The 18,026-nt window shown below is 35.4% G+C and overlaps 1 long non-coding RNA gene across 2 annotated transcripts in view; it reads left to right on the top strand.

Annotated features, from left to right (window-relative positions):
• LOC121658278 overlaps positions 1-17,759 on the top strand; it is a 33,011-nt gene extending 15,252 nt beyond the window's left edge. Inside the window, exons 3-4 of one of the 2 annotated variants that reach the window (XR_006013916.1) lie at positions 7,496-7,643; positions 17,401-17,759. This is a non-coding gene — a long non-coding RNA (uncharacterized LOC121658278). Of the gene's footprint in view, positions 1-7,495; positions 7,644-9,142; positions 9,896-17,400 lie in introns of those variants that run through there. The other variant, XR_006013917.1, reaches the window with a different exon arrangement.
• Positions 17,760-18,026: the final 267 nt, after the last annotated feature.

The raw sequence follows: 18,026 nt of genomic DNA, 5'->3' as shown, positions 1-18,026 counted from the left end.
ACAATAGCAATAAAGTCTAATTAATTCTATTATTCACTCTTTCCTATTAAAGGTTGAGTTTAGGTTCTGATATCAAATATCTGGGGAGTTAAGCAGATAAGAGAGGGACCATTCTGTCCTGATATGAAATTGATAGTTTGCACTTGAGAAATTAAAATGGAGCAATAGAAAATAAGTGGATTCCCATGGGTATTTCAGTGAAAACAATATATTGTGTCTCAGATGAAGCCTATTCTTCAACATGATTGTGAGTCAGCAAGGTTAACCTCAGATCGATTTTACTTGGACTGCTTTTACAGCACAAGATCCCACTGCTGAGGAAAAGGAGTCCAAAAAGTAATTGCTGGATTTATCCAAGATGGGCTGGCAGCTTTTCCCTCTGTTTCCCTATTTTCCCTGTGTATGCATCAGGCATTGGCATTTGGCTTGGCACAGCAGGTTCCCTTATCATAAGAAAGAGAAAGCTATGGAATCCTACCTTTCCCATCAAGTTTGCACCAACCCATGTCTTAAAGCAGTTCTTTTGGAAGTCTGTGTCCTGGATAAGATTCCAGAAAATGGTTAGAGTAATAATGAGTGGTGGAACCTGATTAGGACCTGAATGATAATATATTGGCTCCTTTTCAAGGACTTGTCCATTTTAAGGTTGGAGAGAGCCTTTGAATTATAGAATACAGGGAAGCCTCCTGTGGAGGTTGAAGTACTTTTGGAAATCTCTTAGAAATTTGTGTGGTTTGTAGAAACCTTCTCAGGGGTTGGGGAAAAAAATGAGTTGGCTTGAAGCTGTGCTTTGCAATCTCGAGATTATACTTTTTTTTACTTAACTAAAATTAAAAGATTTTAAAAATCCATCTGCAACAGACACATGCCAGAAATGGGCTGTACCTCATCAGGTATGTGCTGTAGCAATTTATAGCATCCTGCCTAGGCCTGTGATACTCATATTCTTAGGTATGCTCTTGACTACATTCAAAAATTAACCCAAGGAAAATGCATTACACTGTGGTAAGATGTACAAACGGCCTGGTGACTAGGAAAAACTCCATGCATCCTTTATTCCCGTTTTCCCCTTTTCCCCACTTTTTGGATGAGTTGTGCCCAAACACAGTTTGCCTTGGCGTTTGTATACATGGTGCTAGTCCTCCTCTTTCACAGTAACAACCTAATTTCATACTATTTCCTTCCTCCTCAATGCTGTCATTCATGATTGCAGGGGTAACTCAAATCATGCCTTCACCACCTCACCAGCACAATACTCCCTGGATCCTATTCCGGTTTCCTGAGGGGGAATGAAAGCCCAGGACTGTCTGCATTCTTTTACCAGACCTTGTGAGTAGCTTGGATGAGAAAGTCAAGAGCTTCTAATGAGTTGATTGATGTTAAGTGACAGTCAACTGACAGTGGCAATCTATTGTCCAGCAAAACAAAATAACATATGCACAATTACTGTCACACAAGACCTCCGTGTACTTGTGCCTCTTCACGGTTGCCAAGAGGGTGGCTGCGTGGGGCTGGTTTGGAATCCCTGCATAAGGCTGTTCAGAAAAAGGTGGCCTTTTTCTGTCTAATCAGGCAATTTCAAATAGATTCCTTTTTGTATGTTGTTGCATATTGGATCAGCGTCCTTAGGGAATCAAGGTGCAACACTGTTCATCTCCTGAATTTCAAAGTGCCTGAGGCAACTGGATTCGCACCTCTGCCAGAAGAGTGGCACCTTCTGGCACATGGCTTAGTGAAGATTGTCAGCAGATGTCTAAGGCATCTCCAAATGTAGACTTGGACACATTTTGCTCTATTTTCATTCTGGGTGGGATGTCAGTTTAAGTAAATGAACAAAAAATACTGCAGCTGTAATTTGGTGAAAAACAGATATTACTTTTAATTTATTAACTTGGGAGCTAATAAATTTTTGCAGAAAGAGAAAGAATGGAGAAATATAGGTTAACTGCGGGGGCAGTGAGATTTTTTTTGTTCTGGGGAAATACTGTAGAAGATTGCCTAGAAAGGCTGTAAAATCTCCATCCTCAGACTGAGGATGGAGCAACCTCTTTCAACTTGACTTTATTTGAACCGGAACTTGAAACTGGAAGACCTCCAGAGGTCTCTTCCGACACATTGGATTCTGTTTCTATGATTTGCGTCTATCTGGTAACATTGTTGCATGTGTTACTGATCACCTCAAGTTAGCCGCTAATACAAATAGGATTATTCATAACAAATACAGGGAGTTATTTTTTGCCAAAAGTTTTCAAGCCTGTACTTTACAGTTTAAAGCGCACCAGTAGGCAGTGTAATGCATGCTGGTTGACAACAGCAAGTAATTCTTAACGCTGGCAATTTCTAGTCCATCAACTGCATACCAATGTTTGAAAAGCTTCGATTCCCCACCAAAAAAGGATGTTCAATTCCACGTCAGAGCTAGAACCTGAGTCTCACAAGAGCTTTTTGTAGAAGTTCAGCTATAGAGTTCTTTCCACTCATTCCCACTTGTTTATGTAGGTAGGTTTAGCCACCCTCACTGACAGTGGTTAAGGGAGCAGTGGTCTCATCATGCCTCCTCTTCTTTTTACTGTTCACTGGGGTACTGCAGCCTTCCAGCAGCCTCCTTTTGCCAAAATCCTTCTGCTGCCTCATTCTTCACCTCATGCTTCTGTTGATTCTTAATGTAACTGATGATTCTGTTTTCTGTCTGATGTTGATTCCCTTCAGTGAGAGTGTTCAGCCATTGCCAAATCTGAGCTCGCCAGCTCCTCTCCTTCCCTGAGCTTCCCATTGTACTGCTGGCAAGGGTGTAATGCTTTTCTCTTCCCCCTCAACCGGATGGTGGCTCGCCCCTGAGCCCAGATGCTGTGTTTTGCATAGTCCTTACTTCATCCAAAACCCTGTGTGACACTATCTGTGTGCAATGAAGAGCGATAAGTAAGCATTTAATCAGATTTGCCACATGTAATGTTCAGGAAAATCAAGCACTTCTGTGTTAATTATAGGTTTAATAAAGGATGGGCAGTGCTCATCTTCAATAAATTCCCTGACAGTCCTCCCAGAACACAGGCTTCTAATGTGTACACATTGAGATAGATGTATATATATATGTGTGTGTTTGTGTGTGTGCATATGTATATGTGTGTATTTATAATACACTACAGCCTAGTTCAAAGGGAAAGGGTTTGAGCTCTGGATTACCTTTATGAAATTGTCTTTCAAAAGTAAGAGAAAAAAAAAAACTTTGAAATCTAATAATACTCCAAGTCTTGCTGCTGAAGATTCCGCATTGAACCAAGAAGACATTTATATTATTTTTTTTTATGAAGGTATACGGATCTGCAAAATGTGAAATTAGAATGTTGCTGTTCTATCCAAAAGCAGACAACTGAAAGTCTTTAAATATGATCTGAGGAAATATTAAAATAAATATTGGCAATGAATCCTCAACTTTTATCAGGACTTTTCAGTTAAGAAGCGATGAGATAGCAAAAGATGGGAAAATACAAGGCTACAGTGCTTTTCCCAAATTTTTAGCAGATAAATATATAAGGAAAGAAACCCAAGAGTGCCACTGTTAGAGTTCACTTAAAATTAAGAAGCCACTGAAGAAATAATCAAGGAGGCAAAAGTGTATAAGTCAGAGAGATCTGTAGACAGATAACATAACAATCATGGTTACATTAAAATTTGTTACATAGCTTTAAGTAAACATACATATCCCAATAATTTTATTGCAATTCATAGTTGCAGAAAGGGAAGTGAATAAGAACGCATAACTGTTCAAAATATTTGAGAACTGATCCTAAAGAACAGGTGCAGCTAGCTAACCCATGTAAAGGCCATCCTGCTGAGAAAAAACAAAACTAAACCAGAAGTCTCTGAAGTTTGTGCAAAAAGATTTATTTTAGACCTGACTTAGTAAATCACTCCCTTAGGTTTGGTTTCCTTCTTCCTAATGTTCCAGATGCAAACTCATCTATCACATTTTGATAGCCTGAAGACTTTCAGTTTTCACTTATGCAGTGCAGTGTAGCCTCTTTCACAGAAGATTTTTTGTATGGAAAGTTAATTAATTTTCCACTGACAGAAAAGTGGAGCAACTGGAATGATTGGTCAGGAGTTAGACCAGGCACTGCTGTCACAGGCAGCTATCTTATACAGGATCTTTACTGAGGATAACTTTTCTGTTCATGTGTTAAAGATTTCTTGAAAGTCAGTAGACATTTTCATTTTATTGATCATTGAGTCATCAGCTCAGAGTAGCCACAAGATGTCATTGTGGGCCTACTAAAATACACACTGTTGGGGTTGAAAAACTATAAATAGCATAATTAGAAACCAGACCTAAAACCACAAAGAATTATTTTTATAATGTATTAAAAAAAATATTTTGAAACATTTTCCATAGTTTTTATGTCATTACTTTGGAATACAGAAAACTTGAGTATGTGGGTTCTTCACATCAGCACTTTAACACTGTCAGCCTTCTGGAAGGCATTAGCTGCTGGGGCAAAAACCATTTTAGATGAGATGAAACATATGCTTATATGAGGTAAAACCAACACAGAAATAAAATTCTAGAAAATAAAATAAGAAAAACCACAGAAACACTATGAATTCTTAGGAGTTTTTAAACTTTCTTTTCATGCAGCCTTGAATTTCCATTAGTCTTTTCGGAGGATTTCCACACATAGAAAATTAAGATTTTATGTAGTACAAACTTCTTGAAAGCAAATTTTTATTCTTTGTGAGTTCCTCATGAATATGAGGATGTAATAAAGGCAAATTTTTGTGGTGGACTATGATTTTCTCCCAAAATAGGAACATTAAAAAATGTAATGAAGATTACTTTTGGTACACTTAGATAAAAATTTCAGACCTGATTACTTTCAGTTGAGCTCCCAAGATCAATTTTATTATGAGCCAAAAGATCTGGAGGGAAGCTTAGGCTCTTTAATGGATGTTGAATATGCCACAACATAATTTAGGTGCTATGATATTTAACATTTAGGTGTCTCACCAGCTATAAAATTTTGAAGTACGCCATACAGAGATTGGAAACGGGGGGTATGTAGGGATTCAGGGATTCACACTGAATGATGAATCACTGAAACCCATATAAAATGCCAGTAAAATATTGAGTTGCTCCTGCATCTTGCAGAGAGAGAAGTGCCCAGTTCCGTGACTCAGAAAGGTAACTTCACCCTTTTGAAACTCAGTATTAATGTGGGTCAGTATTCTCCAAAGTACTATAAAGAAGTTCACTATTGAGAAATGCAGTGTAATTAATGCTGGAAGAAGAAAAACAAACCAACAAAACCAAACCAAAATCGACTTACCAGATGTACATTTCATATATTTATTTTGAAAAGGAACCTGGACAAGCACACTGACATGTAGTGAGATGTACTCTAATTCCAAAACTGGAATACATAGGGAACAGACAATTCTTTGATGATGTTTCAGTATTGCTCTTCTGAGAATTTTGATTCCATAAAAAATTGTGACATTTCAGAATTTTCTACATAAAAAAAAAAAAAAAGCAAATTTTCTTATTCAAAAATGAATACAATGTAAGGTTGTCTTTTTGTTCTGGTATCACAGACATTTCTGATCTAATTATTGTACATGGCCTGGGTCGCTGTATCTTCACTGAGTTTTCAGTGTTTTTCCTGAGTTGATCCATGTTCTGTTAATTAATGAACTAGGCTTCAATTACATGTTAGAGAAATTTGCAGTAACTGGATGATCCTCAGAGTCTGTGGTCTGACTCCCAGTACAATAATTAGGAGAAATTTCAAAAGGATGCATATTTCTAAATATAACCTTTTTTTTGGTGATTAAATAATTACACGTTTGTTCATCACCTCTCTCACACTTTATGAACTTCAAACATAATTAGTTCGGCTATGTGAAAAAAATATTACTGTAAAAGGAAAAAACAAAAAAAAAAATTACTTGCAGTAACACAATTCCCTTGGCTTTGATAGGATTAAGATTTAGTTACTGTTGTTCCTTCCTGAACATAGAAATGCTACCCAGAGAGTGACAAATGCTTTTAGCTTTGTAACAAGGAGTATCTCTGTTTTCACTATATGGATTTCTTCTATGCTTTTTGGACAAATATTTTGCAACAGTTAATGAGCCTTGAGATCTCACTTTTCTTGTATAATAGCTTCGTAATCTGGTAATAAGACAAAAAAAAAAGAAACAAATAGAAAGAATACTGATCAAAGTTACAGCCATAAGGCACTTAATAAAAACTTACAGTTAGAATTAAAAACACATGAATGTTTTTACTGTGATATGTGAAATTAGCCATTGAATATTTTTAGTAAATTTTGCCTAGATGTGTTTTAGACTCTAGAGGAAAAATCCATTCTTATTTATTTTATTCTTTTCTCTTTTTTTTGCTGTGCCTATGTCTAAATTTATCAGCAGAAAGTTTGTACCTCCGTGGGAGCACAGCAGGGGTCTTACAGCCAAATTCTTTTTATATTTTGGGTTATATGATAAGGATCTGTAAACCTATGCATATTCAGGATGTAACAGGCAGAAGCAAAATGAAGTCATCAGCAGACAGTAATGATTTTATGGAAAGTTATTCAGTATAAATACCTGAGAAAAGGAAGAGGAATGTTCAAATAACAGCCTCAAAGGGACTGTTGTTGCGGTAGGAATTCTTGTTGGTAGGATGATGAGACAGGATGTGGGATGATGGCAGACACTGATGTTTTGCCAGCTGAGACGTTTAAAGTAGTGGCATTGAGAAAATTGTTGTCTGACAGACTGTCTCAACATAATTGCCTCCACTAGAAAAACACACAAGGAATGGAAAAGCAGGTAGTGCCTTTGGACTGTGTTTCAATGGGAAGACAGTTCGTGTAAGGCCAGTGATTGCTTGTTAATAATTTCTATGAAGGAAGTGGGAAAAGGAATTACCAAGAAAAAAGCGTTCTGAGAACCTGAATCACTGATAAAGCAAGGAAAGTAAGCAATGGCAATGGGGTTTATCAGTGTTTTTTGATGAGGTGATGTCAAGTGAATATCTGTGCATCAGGTAACATGAAGAATAATACAGGAAGAAATAGAACAAAACTTTTTTGGGGGAAAAATATGTCAAATGAATATGATTGGTCATCCATCACTTAAGAATCTTAATTGTTGAGAAGGTTTCATAGTGAGCTACTTCTACCAAAATCAGAGTATTTTTTTGAACGCTGCATAAGGTAAGATTTGGTAGGCTATGCAATAAATGATGTATTGGGTTACTCCCATTGTGGAAAAATTGAAATCTTTTGGCTGAGATACCTGGATTATGGTGAAACATGAAATACATTAGTTGGACAAGTCTTTGTGAAATAATAAATAAAAATAGGGAAAGGGAAGCTGAAGGGTGCAAAACATTAGACTGACATCGCATTACTGAGCTCATGATAATTCATAAAATATTGATCCAATGCAAATGTTTATTATCTGATGAAAACAAAATGCTTCTGTTCCTTGGCAGGGATTTCTGTGATGCACCCTCGCTTCTACTACCTGGATAAGTCATACTCCTCATATTCCCTGTTGCAGAGCTGGGGGCTGGAAAATGTCTGCTGCACTTCTGGGTCCTCGTTAGTCAGCTAAGAATATGTAAGGAAAAAGGAACCCAGGTATACCTAGACTCAATTTTATTTGAAAACTTTGTAAATTAAGCTCAGCTATATAAAATGAAATTCTTCATTGTTAGAAAATTTCCAATGGGTTTTTTCTGCTACAAAATTGATTATTCCCACCCTTCCCATCAAGTTCCAGTAGAATGGAAATTCTGATATCTTGCCAGCTCTAATCACAAATTTCTGTTTGACCAAGGAAGACCAGTTTGGCTGTATGATGCTGCATTAGACTTGCAAAACAATTTAAATCTCCATCCCTTGATTGTTCATGGAATTTGAGGGAATGATTTTAAAAATGTTTCCAGTTCACCCTCTTTCTGATTTGATTTTATTTGATTTGATTTGACTTGACACATAAGCACATATAGGTCAGGGAGCAGGATGGGACCTACATGTTGACTCAATGGATTTTATTTTTTCTCTAAGTGTTGTTTTTTTTATGGGTACTCCTGACATCTAACTTACCATGTTTTGGATTTCTCTGTCTAATAAACTGTAATAATTAATATTACATTTATCTGAAACAGATTTCAACACAGTATGTTTCCTCATCTTTCCATTTGTGAGACAGTGTTCTTTTTACTTCTTCTTCTCCAAGCATCAGCTAATAACTTCATTTGAAAAACATACTTCTAGTGAGATACTTCTATCTATATGCATATGTATTATATATTCAAGTATAAAATTATGGTTGTCAGTGTTTTTACCACTATTCTCCGTTCTGCTTCAACTGTGAGGGTACAGAGCAATATATAGACACTATGTTTTTCTCTATATGATTTAGAAAAAATAAAATCCACTCAGATAAAATTTGACTCAAAAGATTTGAGTCAGAGATCCAACAGGATTTTTCATTTCAGAGACACTTTTTAAAGATTGATCTATTTCTGTCCTGGCTCCTTGTCTTGCTTTGTTTTTGGTTTCCCTCCTGTATTGAACTGATTAGTCTTGACCTTTCTGGCTCAGGTTAATGTGTTTTTATAATAGGAATGATGATTGACTCAAACTAAAATTTTCAGCCTGGTAGCATTATTTAAAAACACACAAGCAGTACCAGGTCTTCTCTGTGGAAAGATCTTTCCAACACGAAACCCCTTGCCTACAAAGGAAAATTTTTCGCTGTTTTCCTCAGGAAGAGAACACCAGGGTGGTCTTTCTGTGATCCATTGTGTATATTAGTCTACATTGTTCATATATCATTTATATGTTTGGGTAAAGAGCAGGTATACTCTGTGTTAAATCTCTCTTTGTGGAGGCACCATATTTATTACAACCATGGGAAAGATGAGAAATTATTAATGTAGCACTTAAGCAAGGATTTTTTTCCCCTAATTGCTCAGTTGCAGTAGCAGGAGCAAATAGTAATAACATTAAATGCTGGACTTATTATTTATAATTTACATAGCATTGAAAGAGGCAGATAGGACATACACAAGGGCTATTTTTACAAGCAAGTATCGAGGCAAAAATGTCAGTTTTCCTTGTTTCCATTATAGAATTACAGTTTTTCGTATTTTGTTTGGAGGAGTCTGGAGTAAGCAGCATGATGGAGAAAAGGAGAAATTACTGCAATACACAGAAGGTAGGGTGGTCAATCAGTTATGTAAGGACAGAGAATTTTTATGGGAAGTCCAGTTAAGGCTAAATAATTGCCTGTGGGAATGTTCTCTCCCCTTCCTTAACCCATTCTGGGAACACTTAAGCTCATTTTCACCCTTCCAGCACTTTGCTCTTGACTACAGTGTGTTGCTCAGTTAGATAAGCTAGCGTTACTAATAGAAATATTATGCTAATCCCGAGTGACATTCAGTATACATGAGTGTCTGTATATTTAATATGAAAATTTATCTTCTGCAAAATACGAATACTAATAATTTGTCCCAGTTCAAGACCTTACCTTCCAGTCCCATACTCAGAGCTGTAGATAATCATCCATCTGTCTGAGAAAATATGGGTAAAATGAAGGTTTTATATTCTGGTTTTGCATCCTTATACTACTTAGAATCTGAATTTTCTAAATTAGGAAAAGAGAAAAAACAAATACAAAACCACTGTACTGATATTTTGAATTTTTTCCCACATGATCCCACATTTATATAATTCAAGACACTATTTATCATGTCAAATGATGAAATGTCTTTGGTCTGTACTGCACCAAAATTAATGAGGTTGATGAAAAATATAATGTTGGTCTTTTAATGCATAACTGAAGAAAATTAAATTTTAAATGACTGAATTCTGTAATATGAATTTAAATTTGTGATTTCACAAATTTGTTTAGGTATGTATTGATAGTGATGGGATTTTTTTAATGTAATTATTATAAAAATCTTGGGTATGGATTACTTAGATAATAAAGTACAAAATTATTTTTGTGGCAAGTGGCTGGAATAACTTCAGAACAACTGCGTGGTCTAAAAGATTTGGAATTTATTTTCTTTAGTTTTGGACATTATGTATGGAGTTAATTTAGGCAACAAGTCCTTCCTCTGCTTTTTCAGATTTTCCTCCAAGCTAGAAACAGTAATTTGTATTTTGCCTGTTTTAATTTCTTTACATATTTTGTCATCATCTCATGCTTGTGTTCAAAATTGGGCAAAAAACTCTCGCAACCAACCATTACCACTTCTTTTGAGGGGAGAGATAACACTATATTTACTTCTATTTATTATTGCATAACTGTCTTCTTGGATTTTTTTCTTTTCCTCTTTGATTTTCCTTGTATTTATATGGTTATGGAACTCTACAATTTGTTTTATTATCTTTTGAAGAATATCACTTTCTTTGTCTTTAAAAAGCTCACATGGCATCATAGATATCCTCTTGTTTTTCAAAACTTTTATTTATTCAGAAATCAAAAGGAAGCAATAAGCAATACTATCAGAAATTTAAAAAAAATTAGTGTTAAGCAAAGGACTATTTTAAAATCTGCATCCCACAACTTAAGCAAAAACTAGTCTTGACTAAAGAGGTACTTTGGGATTTGGAACATCTGTGGTAGCATAGTTAGCTTCAGAAGTGGCAGGAAGAATGCACAGTACAGTTAAGGTAGCATATACACAGTCATTTGAAAAATAGTAAAGGGCTAAATCAGCAGATTTTGTGCTGTAAGAGCATGAGTTCCTCCTAATTCTTCCCAAAGGTTTTGCACTTAAAAGAAATTGAACTGAGAGTTGTCAGAAAAGACACAGTGACAGGAAAAATGAAAGAAAAAGCAAAGAAGTTGATATGAGGTGACTGCCATGAGGTAAAATTCAGCAACTAAAAAAACTTGTGATTTTTAAAATTTGGGGGGTTTATAGACTGAAGTTTCCCTGATGAGGGTTTTGCTAGTGTTTGAATGTGTGCATAGCAAATGACAGCTCTGGTGTTCTTAGTTGTGTGCTAAGCAGAAATGACATGCTAAAGTCCTGGGTGAAGGGAGAAAAACGAAAATAGAAGGGACTTGTGGAAGGTCAGTGGCCCGGTCATGAACAGGATGAAGGTCTGTACCTTTCCATGCAGTGGCCTTTCTGCTGAAATACATGGTTTGCCTGATCTTGTATTATATTGTTTAGAAGAAATATCCAGAGGATAAGAGAGAGAAAACAGCACACACAAGAAATACAGTTGAATTATTTTATTAGCTCACCTCCAACACCACTTTGAATACACCTTGTAAATCCGGCATCATCTGACACATATGAAAGAGGAATTGACTGGTTTTCCCCATAAAGTACAATATAGCAGCTGGTAGGAAACTGTGAGGGAAGCATACAATGATAGTCTTAATGACTACACAAAGCTATTAAGGAACACATAAAGTAGACTCCTGGAAAAAATAAACTCTGGGAGGTAGGCAGGGGAGAACATCAGTAAAACACTCTCTTTAAACATCCACTGCATATGGATGTGCACAAATATACACCAGCATAAAACAAACAAAAAATCCAAACCAAAAAGAAAAGATGAAAGTACCAAAATACCATACACAGATTGAACTAAATGCATTTGATAAGTAAAAGTGAGGTTATTTTATCCAGTGCTAATAAAAAAATATGTATTTTCTTCAGCATTGCATTATGAATTACCCAGAGATATTGCATTATACACGGAGATTAGACCAGAACTGAATTCAGCAGAAATGGAGAAAGAAGACATAGAATTTTAAGTAGTTCTGTGATACTGCAGCCTGTGTGACTGTGGTGAAGATTTGCTGCCCCTAATGAATAATGCATAGAGTGTGATTTCTTCCAGGGGAATAATAGGTTATCTAATGAAAACTTTGAAGGGGGTTGCAATTTACCTACCTGAAGTGAACTAAAAAGAAAACAATCTATATATCTCATTATCAAACAAAATAATATCAACCCTAGAAAAAACCCCAGCTTATTCTCTTAGTTTCCAGTTATTCTCTCACTTTTTTTTTTGTCTGAAGATGCTGCATTAAAAATAAGACCTTTCCCATGTTAAAAACAAAAGAAGTAAAGAACTTTTCACCTCACTAAATAAATATGTTTTTTACTTCTATATTGAGGTAAAAAGATGAATGACAAGATGTTGAAATATGCCCCTAAAAGCTAATTTCAATATGCTGCCCACCAATGATATAGGGACGTATAATATTTATTTTATACATTTTTTTCCTTTGTCTTTTCTTCTGCCTTAACTTTCAAATCAGGGGTTTGTTTGAATGTATTTTTTGTTTCATATTACATTTGACACTTGTAATTTTGTCTGGAATGTATGGATGGTAAAATAACAAAGTGTCAGGAAAGTAAAATTGAGAAGAATCAATTTGTCTGCTATGTTTAATGTGAAGCCTTTTATACATCTGTAAAGAGCTGAAGGCTCTTCAATGACTTCATTGCATATGTGTGTCACAAAGCAGTAGAGAAGGGAATGCAATCTAGAACATCAACCAATGTGGAAAGATTCCTGAAAAGGTTAACATAATTACTGAATAGTCTAGCAGGCTGAAAGAATGTGCTTGTGTGGGATAGGCACAAATACTGATTCTGAGTGAATTGAACATCAGGTACTTTAATATAACAATTATGGCTTATTTTGGTTTTGTAATTACCATGGTAAGACGTAAAAATTTAAAAGACATCAGAAATCTACACTAAATGAGTGTCAAAACAGAACATATTATTGCATCTCGAAGCACCCTTGCAGTTCCAAAGGGTTCAAAGTAAACCCTGCTTTGTAATCTAGCCTCTGTTCTCTGCCTCTGCATATTCTAAAAAGTCGACTTTTTGCAGTCGACTGCAATTGGTTGGAAGATATTTGGTGATTCCTTGGTTTGTCAACACACAGAATATTTTGCCCAGAGTAATGGTTTTGCTAAAGTGCCTAGGGAGGAGTCCAGTTCTTGCACAATTTTAACTGCTTTTGTCAGCTCTATGGTAATACAAAATCTGGATTTATGATAAAACTCATTGCAGAACCTTGTGTCCAGGGAGTGGCTAAGTTTCTTACTCTGCAAGGCAGGATTTCCTGAACCATCATTTCTATGTGAAATTTAGTAAAACTAGCTCTGCAAAAAACAACCATACCATCCTTCCTTATTTGCATTTACTCAAGTATAGAAAAGTAATAATAAGTGGTCAGAATCCATTTTACAAAGTATTATTTTAAAAAAACCCCGTATTATTTTTAATGCAAGACAGACATTCATTTCAAGATTAAAAAGAATTATCTGCATACAGCTAACAGAAAAATACAGAGTTTTTATAATTGATTGTAAGACAGATTCTGTGACAATGACATTAAAGAATTGTTAGAGGATTTATCTATGGTTTTTAGTAATAGCTTCAGGTAAAACCAGGTTTTCCAATCGCAGAGCTGTTCAAATATTTTTTTTATTTTAATTTGAAAATTGCCCTTTTGGTCTTTATTAATAATTAACTACTCTGTGACTAATTTTCTTCATGTAATATATACACTATATTTTCTTACTCTCTGGGTCGAAAAAGGTACAAAGGATACAGAAAATGATGATCAAAAGAAAAGCAGGAATTAGAAATTACAGGAATTTGTCTTCAGCTCTAAACTTCTATGCTGGAGAGAAATATGGTTTCTGAAGAAAAAAGGACAGGGGACACATTGAAATGAAGTACTCAGGCATTGGTTCCTATATATGCTGGAAGTGATCCAAGTTGTTCCAGAGCCATTCAGGGCCTTATACGTGACTTTCAAAAAATGGCTAGTTTAACTCAGTTTAACCTGTCTTTTATCATATTTCCTGCATATATGTATATATGAGAAAAGAGAGAATTAAAATGAAATGTATTTTTTATACATTTACTAAAAAATAATCCAAGAATATTTCATCTAGCATTGGGAAGACATATATATTATTCTTTACAGCTGAATAACCTATTTGGTATTTAGAATTTTGTATAGAGAAAGTTCTGCTATATGAGCAGTAAAATTGAAAAGGAACATGTCTGATGACAGAGCACAGGAGTATGCAATATGTTGACTCTATATAATTCCTCCTTATGAAATTTATTAAACATGTTTTTCATAAATAAAATTTAAACTACACTTCCTAAAAGAATGTAATGAGCTGGTGTTTCCCATCAAAAACTAAGTGGGTAAGTGATTAATTATCAACAGATGACATGAGAAAATTTCATCAGTAGCTTAGAGTTGGTATTAGAGGGTTGTTCATATATACTAATGTAAATTTTATATATTATCTTACCAAATCTCTATGTAAATTGGTAAAAATTCTAAAGTTTTATGTAGTTAAAAAGCATAATTAAATTTATATAGCAATTCTGAAATAAGCTGACAATATAACTAGCCCTGAAGTCTACAAGCTTCCTTCTTTTTCCATGATCTCATGGTATATCAGACAGTGGATTACTCACAAGATTAAAGCTCTGTGATAGGAATGATTCAGAAAAAAGTACCTGATAAAGAGTTGCTTATTTTTACCCGATACATGTATAACTATTTACCCTCAACTCAAGCCTTTTGATATGTTTTCTTAAAAGATAGGCTCCTATACAGATGTTGAAATTGTTCACTGTCATGGTAACATGTTTTATGTAGAGATATTTTAGGAGGCCTGCTGTTATAGTCTTTTCTCTGTGTGTTAGTTAGTTCACATAGGCCTTTTCATGTAAGTATAGCTTAGTCATCTCTAAAGTGGCTATATGAGTTGAAACCCAGAGGTGCAGTTTCAAGTTGAATCACTGAATGTGGTGATGCAGTATGTAATACAGACCAATAACTGTTGTACTCACTGTCAAGGCATGACAAACAAAAGAGGAGGAAAGGTGTTGTTTTGAAAGTATTCACTTGCCAGGCAAGAGTGGTGCACTTCCCAGAAGTGTTCAGTTTTGATCTCAACAGCCACTGAAACCGATGGCAGATTTTATGAACTCCAAATGAATTCCCTCTAAAACGAGAGGAGTAAAACCATCAGTGTTATCAGTGCTGCAATGTCAGACAACTTGGTGCTTGCCAGACAATGGTGGTAACTGCAACTTATGGAGCATAATCACAGTGTTGCTTCCTGGCAGACTTGAGATTTATGGTCTTCAAGTTATGTCTCTAACAGGCTTCCTTTGACAAGGTATTAAAATGTGTACTTCTAACAAGGCACTATCACAAAATCGTGTCCCATGGGGTAAATATAGAACTTTCACTACTTCTTGCTCAGCTTTGAAATAGAGATCAAAATCAATGATATAGGAAATTACATTGGTATACCAGCTTTGATGTTCACATTTCATTCCTGTCACAGGGAGCAGGGCCACCTTGGAGTCAATGAACATTTCTTTCTTGTGTCTGCAGGACTGTGCAGCCTGAACCATCCTTCTGATTCTGTTCGTCTAGTCCCCTGTAGACCATTCATTTATAAATCACAGTTTCTGTAGGAACTGATATGTTAAATATTTTAACATTTATTTTGAGGATATATCTAGTGATCAGTGTCATAGAAAGAGCCCTAACCTTCTCCCCCTCCCCGCCATTTTAGAAGGAATGGTTCACTTACTATCCTGGTTAGTCATGAGGTACAGAAACAAGATAAATCAATGAGCCAGAGCTTGTTTTACAGCCATCTTTAATGTATATAGACATTAAATCCCATTTGTCTGTTGTATTGGTCTACACATTTGCTCATATGATGTGTAGGCTGTTGTTATGCAATTAATTTGTTCTGAATATCTTGCGTGGGAATACTACTGTTTGCATTTAATGAATTTATAAAGACAGCTAATAAAAATTTACAAGAATCTCTCACATCTTTAAAAATTACCACCTTTTGCAGTAATATAAATTCTTGTCCAGAGTTTTTTCAGAATGTTTTGTTCTCTAGTCATAGAATCCTAGAGTGGTTTGGGTTGGAAAGGACCTTAAAGATCATGTAGTTCCAACCTCTCCAGTCTCAACCGTTCCTGGGCAGGCACAACTTGCACTAAACCAGGTTTCTCAGAGCTCCAAACAGCCTGGCCTCGAACACCTCAGGGGATGGGACAGCCATAACTTCTTTGGGCAACCTGTTCCAGTGCCTCTTCACCCTCACAGTAAAGAATTTCTTCCTAATATCTAATCTAAACCTACTCTACAATGATTTGAAACCACTCCCTTGTCCTGTCACTACATGCCCTTGTAGAAATTGTCTCTCTATCTTTCTTGTAGGCTCCCTTCAGGTACTGGAAGGCCTCAGTTCAGTCATTCTGAAGCCTTTTCTTGTTGAAATATCCCAATTCTCTCAGCCTTTCCTTGTAGGAGAAATGCTCCATCCCTTTGATCATCTTGGTGGCCTTGCTCAAACAGATCAATGTCCTTCCTGTGCCTACTGTAATATTGTTTTTTCTTTTCATACTAAAGAATGTGGGGGAAGTAGGTTCCATATTATGCTCTTTTTTCTCTAAACTATAATTTTTTAATATTTTATTCTTTCAGATTACATCTAGCCCGATAAATATAAACAGAGTATTAACAAACAAATATTACAGAAACTTGTATATTGGAATTAAGGTTATTTGTCTGCTTTCTAAATAATTCAAAATGGTTACTTCAAGATTTGTAGTGGATAATTAATGCACAACAAGAAATCTGAAAATATGTGACAGTTTAACCTTGGTCTTGAATAGAGTAAAGCTTCTTCTGCAGGTCTTGCTGGAGTGCCAGATTGACGTTCTCACAGCAGTAAACAGACAAATAGTTATAGGTGCATGACTTCAGAAATCCAGCAAATATTTTTTCGACTACAATATAGCAAAGGTTTGCAGGAGTTTACGAGTGGAGACAAATATTTTTTTTCTGATTAGCTGAGCCGCAAACAGCATCCATATCATGTCATTTTGGGTCTAAAATTCTATTTAGCAAGCCTAACTAAAGCACAGGTCTTCAGAGACAGCAATATTGTTGAGATATAGTAGTCTGTAAAAATATTAAGGGTTGGTGCTCTTCAAAAAGTTATTGAGAAACAGTGCACTACAGTGTTTTCAAGAATCAAATTGCAAATATAAAATATGCGTAACAGCACCGCGTCAGGGATATAATTCTAGATCACTAGACTTTCAGAATGCCATAATATATCTTACCTGTCTGTCCCTCTATTGCATTCATTTTATTCAGGTTATAGCTTAGACACAGACTGAGTCTCAAGTCTCTCAACTTATGGTCTGTAAAATGAGGATTTAAGCATTCTTTATTTAAGCATTCTCTCTCTGTGTTTGCTAATTACATTTATTTTTCTTGTTTATGTATGTTGCATCTGACTTAACCAGGCTCTATTTTCTCATAGGTACCTATATACTGCATCAATGAGAAAGGAAAACTGTCTCAGCTTCCAAAGGAATGGCTCTATTTTCTTATTTAATGAAAATGACATCATTAAAGCTAATTGAGTAACTATGAATGATGATGCTCAAATCTTTGTTGCAGATACAGGAAAGATGACAGCTATATAATCAACATAGTCTAAGTATTTGCTACTGTGATGATACCCCATGCCATGTGTAAGCTTTTAGTTCAAAACCTTAGCCAACAACTGCGTTTTCATGTCCGGGAGTATTTGCAAATTTGAATAAAAGTTGTTGAACATTTTTTGATGACTTCCTTCCTTCCTTCCCTCCCTCCTCAATTTTATTGAAAGAGCACTCTATTTACATACACTGAAAATGTATATAAGTTTTCCAATATGAATTTTTTAAAAGAAGAAAGAAATCTACATTCAATATAAAGACATCTCAAAAAAAATCAAAAAGAAAATGAAACATTGTTTGGAGGAACAACAACTTCTGTTCACCTCAAACAGTTTCTGTGGATTTTTAACTTGTTTATTTATTTTGTTTGTTTGTTTTGAGAAGTTCATAGAAGCAATTCTCTTCATTTTGAGTCAGTTTTCTGCATGACCAGTGAAATGAACAG

This window comes from Corvus kubaryi, unplaced genomic scaffold, assembly GCF_017639235.1.
Source record: "Corvus kubaryi isolate FWS band 111438036 unplaced genomic scaffold, C.kubaryi_AGA036_p1.0 split3-131, whole genome shotgun sequence".
NCBI classification, from domain to species: domain Eukaryota; kingdom Metazoa; phylum Chordata; class Aves; order Passeriformes; family Corvidae; genus Corvus; species Corvus kubaryi.
The sequence above is the reverse complement of the archived record's forward strand: the minus strand, read 5'-3'. Positions and strand labels throughout refer to the sequence as shown.